The 7444-nt window shown below is 40.4% G+C and overlaps 1 long non-coding RNA gene across 1 annotated transcript; it reads right to left on the reverse strand.

The window, feature by feature from the left end:
• Positions 1-3678: 3678 nt before the first annotated feature.
• On the reverse strand, positions 3679-4544 carry LOC132111206 (uncharacterized). Its single transcript, XR_009424759.1, has 3 exons — positions 4361-4544; positions 4200-4274; positions 3679-4046 (listed from the first exon to the last, which is right to left on the reverse strand). It is a non-coding gene; the product is annotated as an uncharacterized LOC132111206 (long non-coding RNA).
• Between the last annotated feature and the right edge of the window lie 2900 nt (positions 4545-7444).

The raw sequence follows: 7444 nt of genomic DNA on the forward strand, positions 1-7444 counted from the left end.
ATATGGTAATGAGAATTGCTGGGGGAGATGAGCTTAAAGGGTTCGTTCACCCAAAAATGACTCACCCTCATGTCGTTCCAAACCCGTGAGACCTCCGTTTATCACAACAGAACCGGAAGAGAAGACAATGCTAAATAAAGTCGTAGTTTTTGTTATTTTTGGACCAAAATGTATTTTCGATGCTTCAACAAATTCTAACTGACCCTCTGATTTCACATGGATTACTTTTATGATGTTTTTATTACCTTTCTGGACATGGACAGTATACCATACATACATTTTCAATGGGGGGACAGAAAGGTTTCAGACTTAATCTAAAATATCTTAAACTGTGTTCCGAAGATGAACGGAGGTCTTAAGGGTTTGGAACAACATGAGGGTGAGTCATTAATGACATAATTTTCATTTTTGGGTGAACTAACCCTTTAATTATCATGAATATTATTTTAATTGTATTTATACACTATAACTACTTTACCTTAGTGTTTTGGCTGCAAAGTTTTTTTGTTTGTTTGTTTTGTTTTAGTTTTAGTCCACAAATGTCCACTGAAATCCATTTAACCTCAGCTGAAGTTATTATTGTGCTGAGATGATCTAATTAACTTTCAGAAGACTATACCTAATGTTCACTATGAATAATGTTTTGTCAGATAATCAGATAATAAAGTGATAAAATCTAAATTAACTTAAAAGAAAAACTATTATTGCTTAAGCATAATTTCTAAAGGCTGCAGAAATAAAAGACAGAAATAGCGCCGTAAAGGTAAAGTGTGTTCAGAGACACCTACAGTATAGAAGATTGTAAAAACTATTTTTGAGCATCTGCCAGTGGCGTGAGTTGAGGGGCACAATCATTGGACCTCATTCACAAAACAAAAGCTGAATAAATTCCTGTGAAAATCACTGATACATTCATAAGTAATTTGTTTTTAACAACCCAGGCTATCAGAAATTTGTGAATGTGGGTTCCTTTCAGCAAAACGTCAACATAACTATTCAACTCTAGAGGCAGTAAAATACCAAAGTAAAACTTTTATTTATTTTCAAACAAATTATGAATACAGGACCATATTATTTTGCGATGCAGAGCACTACGAGTCGTGACACTCCACAAAAGAGCTCAAAGCCTCATAAAAGAAAGCTATAACCGGACGCGTTTTTATCTCATTTGATTTTGCTCACTCTATCTTTACATTTTTAATTAAACAGAGCTTTAAACCTTTAGCGACACTTTCCAGACATTCGATGGACGTTTAAGTTTGAAACATGCTACAAGCAAAGCAATATAATATAGCAAAAATGTTCATAAGCATGTTTTTGTACAGACACAGGGCTGTTTAATAAAACCACAACTGCAACTGTTTATGGGGCTTTTTGTGGATATAACACCTGAAAAGTATAGCTTAATGTACCAAGAGCAACATATTTGAGGTTTTGCAGGAATGCAGGAAGAGTGACATATTTCCAATGAGCCTGGGATGGTTTTTCAATGTGAATATTATAAATTTACACAGAGATTCGTTCTGCTTGTGTTTTATAAATGAGGTCCATTAATTTTACAATTCGGCTTGGTGCCGCAGAAATTACACACTTCACTTTTCACTTCACAACTGTAACGTGTTGGCTTTTTACAGTGTTGCTAACCCTAATCGCACACAATAATCCACGTAAAGTGTGGTGAACACAGTGCAGATATACAGGCCTGCCTCTCTGCCACAGTTTCACTCAGTGTGTGTGTGTGTGTGTGTGTGTGTGTGTGTGTGTGTGTGTGTGTGTGTGTGTGTGTGTGTGTGTGTGTGTGTGTGTGACTGGACAGTGGCAGTGTGAGGTGGATTCCAGTGCACTCAGGGGAGCACTTAGAGCAGTCACGCTCTCTCACAGCATCACTGAAGCGCTCCAACTGTCTGTTTCACATTAAAGTTTACTCACATAGGACCAGAAGGCACTGCTTTATGAAGGTATAAATTACCCACATAATTACACCATATGTAGCCCTCCCAAAACAACGACAGGCTCAGATGCATATTAAACACCCTTCCAGCCTACTGAAAGATGAATACACTGTCTGCGCGCATGTGTTCAAATGTGCGTCATAAACAATTCATCATTGGTTCTGCGGTATAATTTCTTATCTTAATTTACTGTGTTTCATGAATCGGTAGGCTTTCATGTAAACATTACACAGGGTGGAACAAAGGCCCGCCTTCTGCTGGGCTGATATAAACAATATGATTTAATGTACACATTACGAGTGACGAGTGATTGAGGTTCCACTTAAATGCAGAATCCACGAGAATCACTCAACAGAGTTCAAGCTTTAGCTTGTTCGTGTTTGGATTGGGATTCTGAATCCAAATTTCCCAGCCAATGGAATAACAGAATTTTTTAAACAGTGCAATATTGAGGAAATAACACAGCCTTTTAGATGAAAAGTGGAGCTATAAATAATATGATGTAAGGAACCAGAGACTGTAGGAGAAGCCATAGAAATATGAATGGGAGTCCTGCCATTCAGTACAAAAAATATATATATATATATATATATATATATATATATATATATATATATATATCATAAAATGCTAAGCTTGATTTGAGCTAAAGAGCAAAATCTATGCAACCACTTTTTGCAAAGATGAAAATGAAGCTTTTCTAAAAAAGTGTGACCCTTATAAAAATGTTAAACTTAGATTTTAATGGTGTAATAATTAATTAAATAAAAAAAACACATGCTATAAAACTTCTTAAATCTCTTGTTTTAAGGGTGTTCAGGTATTTCTACTGGAAATCTAGACTGAAATACTGATTCATTTTTGCAGTATATTCCTCTCTCTTCTTCCTCTCTCTGCTCATCTCTCTCTCTCTCTCTTGACATGCATTTGAGCTGGCCTGCTGGTAGGGCCATTAGTATACACCAAAGAGGCAGATGACGACCTCCTGTGAGGTGCAAAGAAAGAGCAGAGATTGATTACAGCCTTGATTAGCATCAGTCCTGCCAGGCAAGAGGAGCAGAGAAGCTAAAGCTAAACATGTTCACTTCAGCATTAGCCATTAGCAGCAACAGTTGTTGTACAAAGCCCACTGATCTAAAAACAGATCTGTTATTCTACTTACACTTTCAGAATTCATGATATTTCAAGAAGTGTCTGCAACATGAGTAAAACAATTATATTATATAAAAAATAAAAAAAGTGTTTAAAAACTAAAAAAAAAAACTAAAAAAAATAATGAAAGTATGGTAAAAATGTGACCTTCATATAGATAAAATAATTTATTAAGTAATTAATTTAAACAATACATATGTGACCTAGACTTGGTAGTTGTTATTAAATAGTCGACCAAATTGACTACGCCACCCACAAATTCTGGGACATGGGACCCTAACAATGATCTGATCTCTTTTTTTTCATTCACACAGGTGGTTCAAATAAATGAACTAGAAGCCAGAGTACAAAAAGGGTTGATTTATTTTCTAGAATGAGAAATATCGTTCTTCTCTTACGACTAAAATTACTTTGTAACACCATTCATAACACAAAAGAAAACAAAAAGGAAATAAACTAATTACAACAATTAAACACCACTCTAAATGGATTTAAAGTAAACTAAACCAAATTAATTTCCAAAAGAAATAGTAACAACGCTCCAAACAAATCAAAATCTAACTAACATAATACAATAAGAGAAACAAATCATTCAGCTAAAATTCAATTTAATTAAACAGGAAAATCATACTTTAAATCAAAAGAAAACATGATAAGAATGGCACTCAAAATAACACCAAATCAACCTAAAATCATAAAATGGGAAATATACCACATGGGAGGAAGAAAAAAATCAAACCCAAAGAAAAGTCAAACCCAATCAAACCATTATTCATAAAACACACAATCAAACAAGACCTCCCAATACAGAAATATACCATTTAAATAAGACAGGCAGATCCCGCAAAATGAATGCCACAAATCAAAAAAATATAAAGCAACTAAATCCCAAGTTCGTTGGGGAAAAAACGATGGCCACTTGCCAAGGAAGGTTTTGACGTCCTGTAATTAAAACCATTTAAATTTTATTACACACAACATTCTACATTTAATGATCATAAAAAAATACTCACATTGCTAATACACTAATGCTCAATTAATGGATATTTAACATACATAAGTCTTTAAAAAAAGACAAACTTGATCGTTACTTACGTCCAGTGGCCGTAACAAAGCGCAAAATGGCATGCGCACTATGTTCTCACCTCAATTATTGAAACAGGATTAATCCTAAAACTCATTTACTATAGTGAACGCAATTCTTACTAACATGCATCTCCTTTAAGATAGACTATGGTTAAAACAGGTTTACTCACTCCGAATTGTCGGGCACAATGGGTCAAGCTGTTCTTTCAACGCGTCAGCAGAGGAAGAAACACAAACTCGCTCACCAAGCGTAGAACAAGAGCAAACGCTGTTTCCTTGACACCCGCGAGACTTTAAACACCACCTACCCATTACGTCATCTACCCACCTAACAGCACAATGTACTCATTCCGGTTACATCCATCCCGGTGACAACATTTAACTCCATTATAACCATTCTAATCCCAAGGTCTAAAAGGGACATAGAGGGAACTAACGTAGGCTGAATTTGGGGGCATTTGATTTTCCAAGGATCGTTACCGGCCTTGGTAGATTTAATAAATTTGAATGCTGGCCAGCCCTCGTCCTAACCGACCAGCGTAACAAAAGTTCTGCCCGTTCCTGCCTCGGATTCTCGTTCTAAATAATCGTGAGAGCCAGGGCCCGATGAATCAAGTACCTGCTCCACTGGACACTGGGAATCTGGGGGATCTAGGACTCCAGTTAAACACTGGTCTGGCTCCGGCTCACCCAAATCCTCCCTAACAGCTGCTGCTGGACCTCCCTCCTGGGCTACCTGTAAAACCACAGTCTCTTCCTCCGACATTTCCTCTTCCTCAGCTAATGGTCTCTGATGGTCATACTCTGGCAGCAATCCTGCCGGAGGGTGAATATTTACCTCCTCACTTTTATCCAAGATTACGTACCCATCAGGAAGCTCTCGCAGATCCGAGCGATGGACATTCTTCACGTGCGCCATTGTGTCTTGCTGTCTTACCTTATACACAGTGCCTACCGTATCTAAACACTTAAACACACCACCTCATACACCTTGGAGCCCAACCCATCTTGGATCTTATGCCGGCCTGGGAAATGATTCTTACACAGAACCAGCGTACCAACTGGCAAAATAGGCACAGACTCTGGATGATGATGTGCTTGCTGGGCTGTTGCCACTCCCAGCTGTTCCCTAGCCTTAACATATACAGAGGCCAAATGGTTCTGATGACTCGCCACCCAATCCTGGGCAGTCACTGGAGTGCCTCCTTCCTCCATCCCTAAAAGGCCATCCACAGGAAGCTTTGGCTTCTGGCCAAACATAAGTTCACAAGGGGAGTAACCAGTGGATTGATGGGCACATGTATTATAGGCAGAAAGTAACTGAGGTAAAGACTGCGGCCATACCCTTTTCTTTTCGATGGGCAAAGTACGCAATAAATCATGCAAAGTGCGATTAAACCTTTCGCACTGCCCATTTCCCTCGGGATGATATGCTGTAGTCCTACTCTTCTGAATCCCATAAAGGTGGCACAGTTGTTTAAGCAATTCTCCTTCAAAATTCCGCCCTTGATCCGAATTTATGCGTTTTGGCACACCATAAACATAGAACCACCGCTCCGTCAAAATGCAGGCCACAGTACTTGCCTTTTGGTCTCAAGTTGGGTAAGCTTGGGTAAATTTAGAAAGTGAAGTGAAAGTGACGTGACATTCAGCCAAGTATGGTGACCCAATTTGTGTTCTGCATTTAACCCATCCGAAGTGCAAACACACAGAGCAGTGAACACACACACACACTGTGAACACACACCCGGAGCAGTGGGCAGCCATTTATGCTGTGGCGCCCGGGGAGCAGTTGGGGGTTCGATGCCTTGCTCAAGGGCACCTAAGTCGTGGTATTGAAGGTGGAGAGAGAACTGTACATGCACTCCCCCCACCTACAATTCCTGCCGGCCCGGGACTCGAACTCACAACCTTTCGATTGGGAGTCCGACTCTCTAACCATTAGGCCACGACTTCCCTTAAAACACATCAGTACCTACAAGCACATTCTCACGTCCATTACTGGCCCGCTCCAAAAGTGTAAAATCAATTGCGAGAATTTCCAAGGGCTTTGAAGCCATCAAATGCCCCATGGATTTACGAACTTTGGGGCGTAAGGCTTTAGCGACCACACAACGCTCGCATTTGGTACACCATTGCTCAACATCATGGCGCAAATTAGCCCAAAAACATCTCTCCCTCACCAAGGTGGTTGTCCTCTCTATACCTTGATGCCCATGATGGTCATGAAGGCCCTCCAACACTTCCTCCCTTAGAACCTCAGGCAATAAAACCTGAAGCACTCTAACCTTCCCTGGAGCCAAGAAGACTTCTCTATACAAAACACCATCTACCTGTCGAATACGTTTCCATTGGCGAACAAGTTCCATTACTTCCCTAGACTCCCTTGCCCTTTCATAACGAGTAGGGACCACTCCTCTTTGCCAATATTTCAGAAATGCAGCAATATGCACTTCTGCCGCCTGAAGAATTTGCATCGCTGCCTTTTCACGAGAGGTCAGAGCTGCTATTTCTGAAGCTAGAGTACAGGTCGAAGCAGAGCTTAAACACTGAACTAAGAAAAGTTCGTGAGGCAAAGTGATACCAGAAGCAATTTCCCTAACCCTTTTAGGAGCTAGATCCACAGGACGACGGGAGAGTGCATCCGCATTGCGATTGGCTGTGCCAGGACGATATTTCAGCTCAAAATCAAACAACGCCAGCTGTGACACCCACCGCTGCTCTACAGCAGCCAACTTGGCGGTCTGCAGGTAACTCAAGGGGTTGTTATCTGTGAACACCACGAACTTGACACCCAGCAGGTATTCCCGAAACGTCTCGGAGATGGCCCACTTAAGGGCCAAAAGCTCCAGCTTCATGGAACTATAGTTTAACATATTTCTTTCTGCAGGGCGCAAGCCCCGACTGGCGTAAGCGATAGGCCTCCGCTGGCCCTCCTGTTCTTGAGACAATACAGCACCAAGACCGACCTGACTAGCATCTATCTCTAACACGAATGACTTCGTGAAATCAGCATAGCCTAAAACTGGGGCCTCTACCAGTGACTTCTTCAAAGCAACAAAGGCATTGTCCGCCACTTCTGTCCATCGTCCTTTCAAAAGGGTATCAGTGCCTGAACCCCGCTTCTTACCCTTACCTTGGAGCTTCCCTACTAATCTGTGTAGAGGTGATGCTAATTGAGCAAAACCCTCTACAAACCTTCTGTAGAATGATGCAAAACCCAAAAAGGAACGCAACTCCAAAAGATTACTGGG

The sequence above is a fragment of the Carassius carassius genome, chromosome 30, assembly GCF_963082965.1.
Source record: "Carassius carassius chromosome 30, fCarCar2.1, whole genome shotgun sequence".
Taxonomy (NCBI): Eukaryota; Metazoa; Chordata; class Actinopteri; order Cypriniformes; family Cyprinidae; genus Carassius; species Carassius carassius.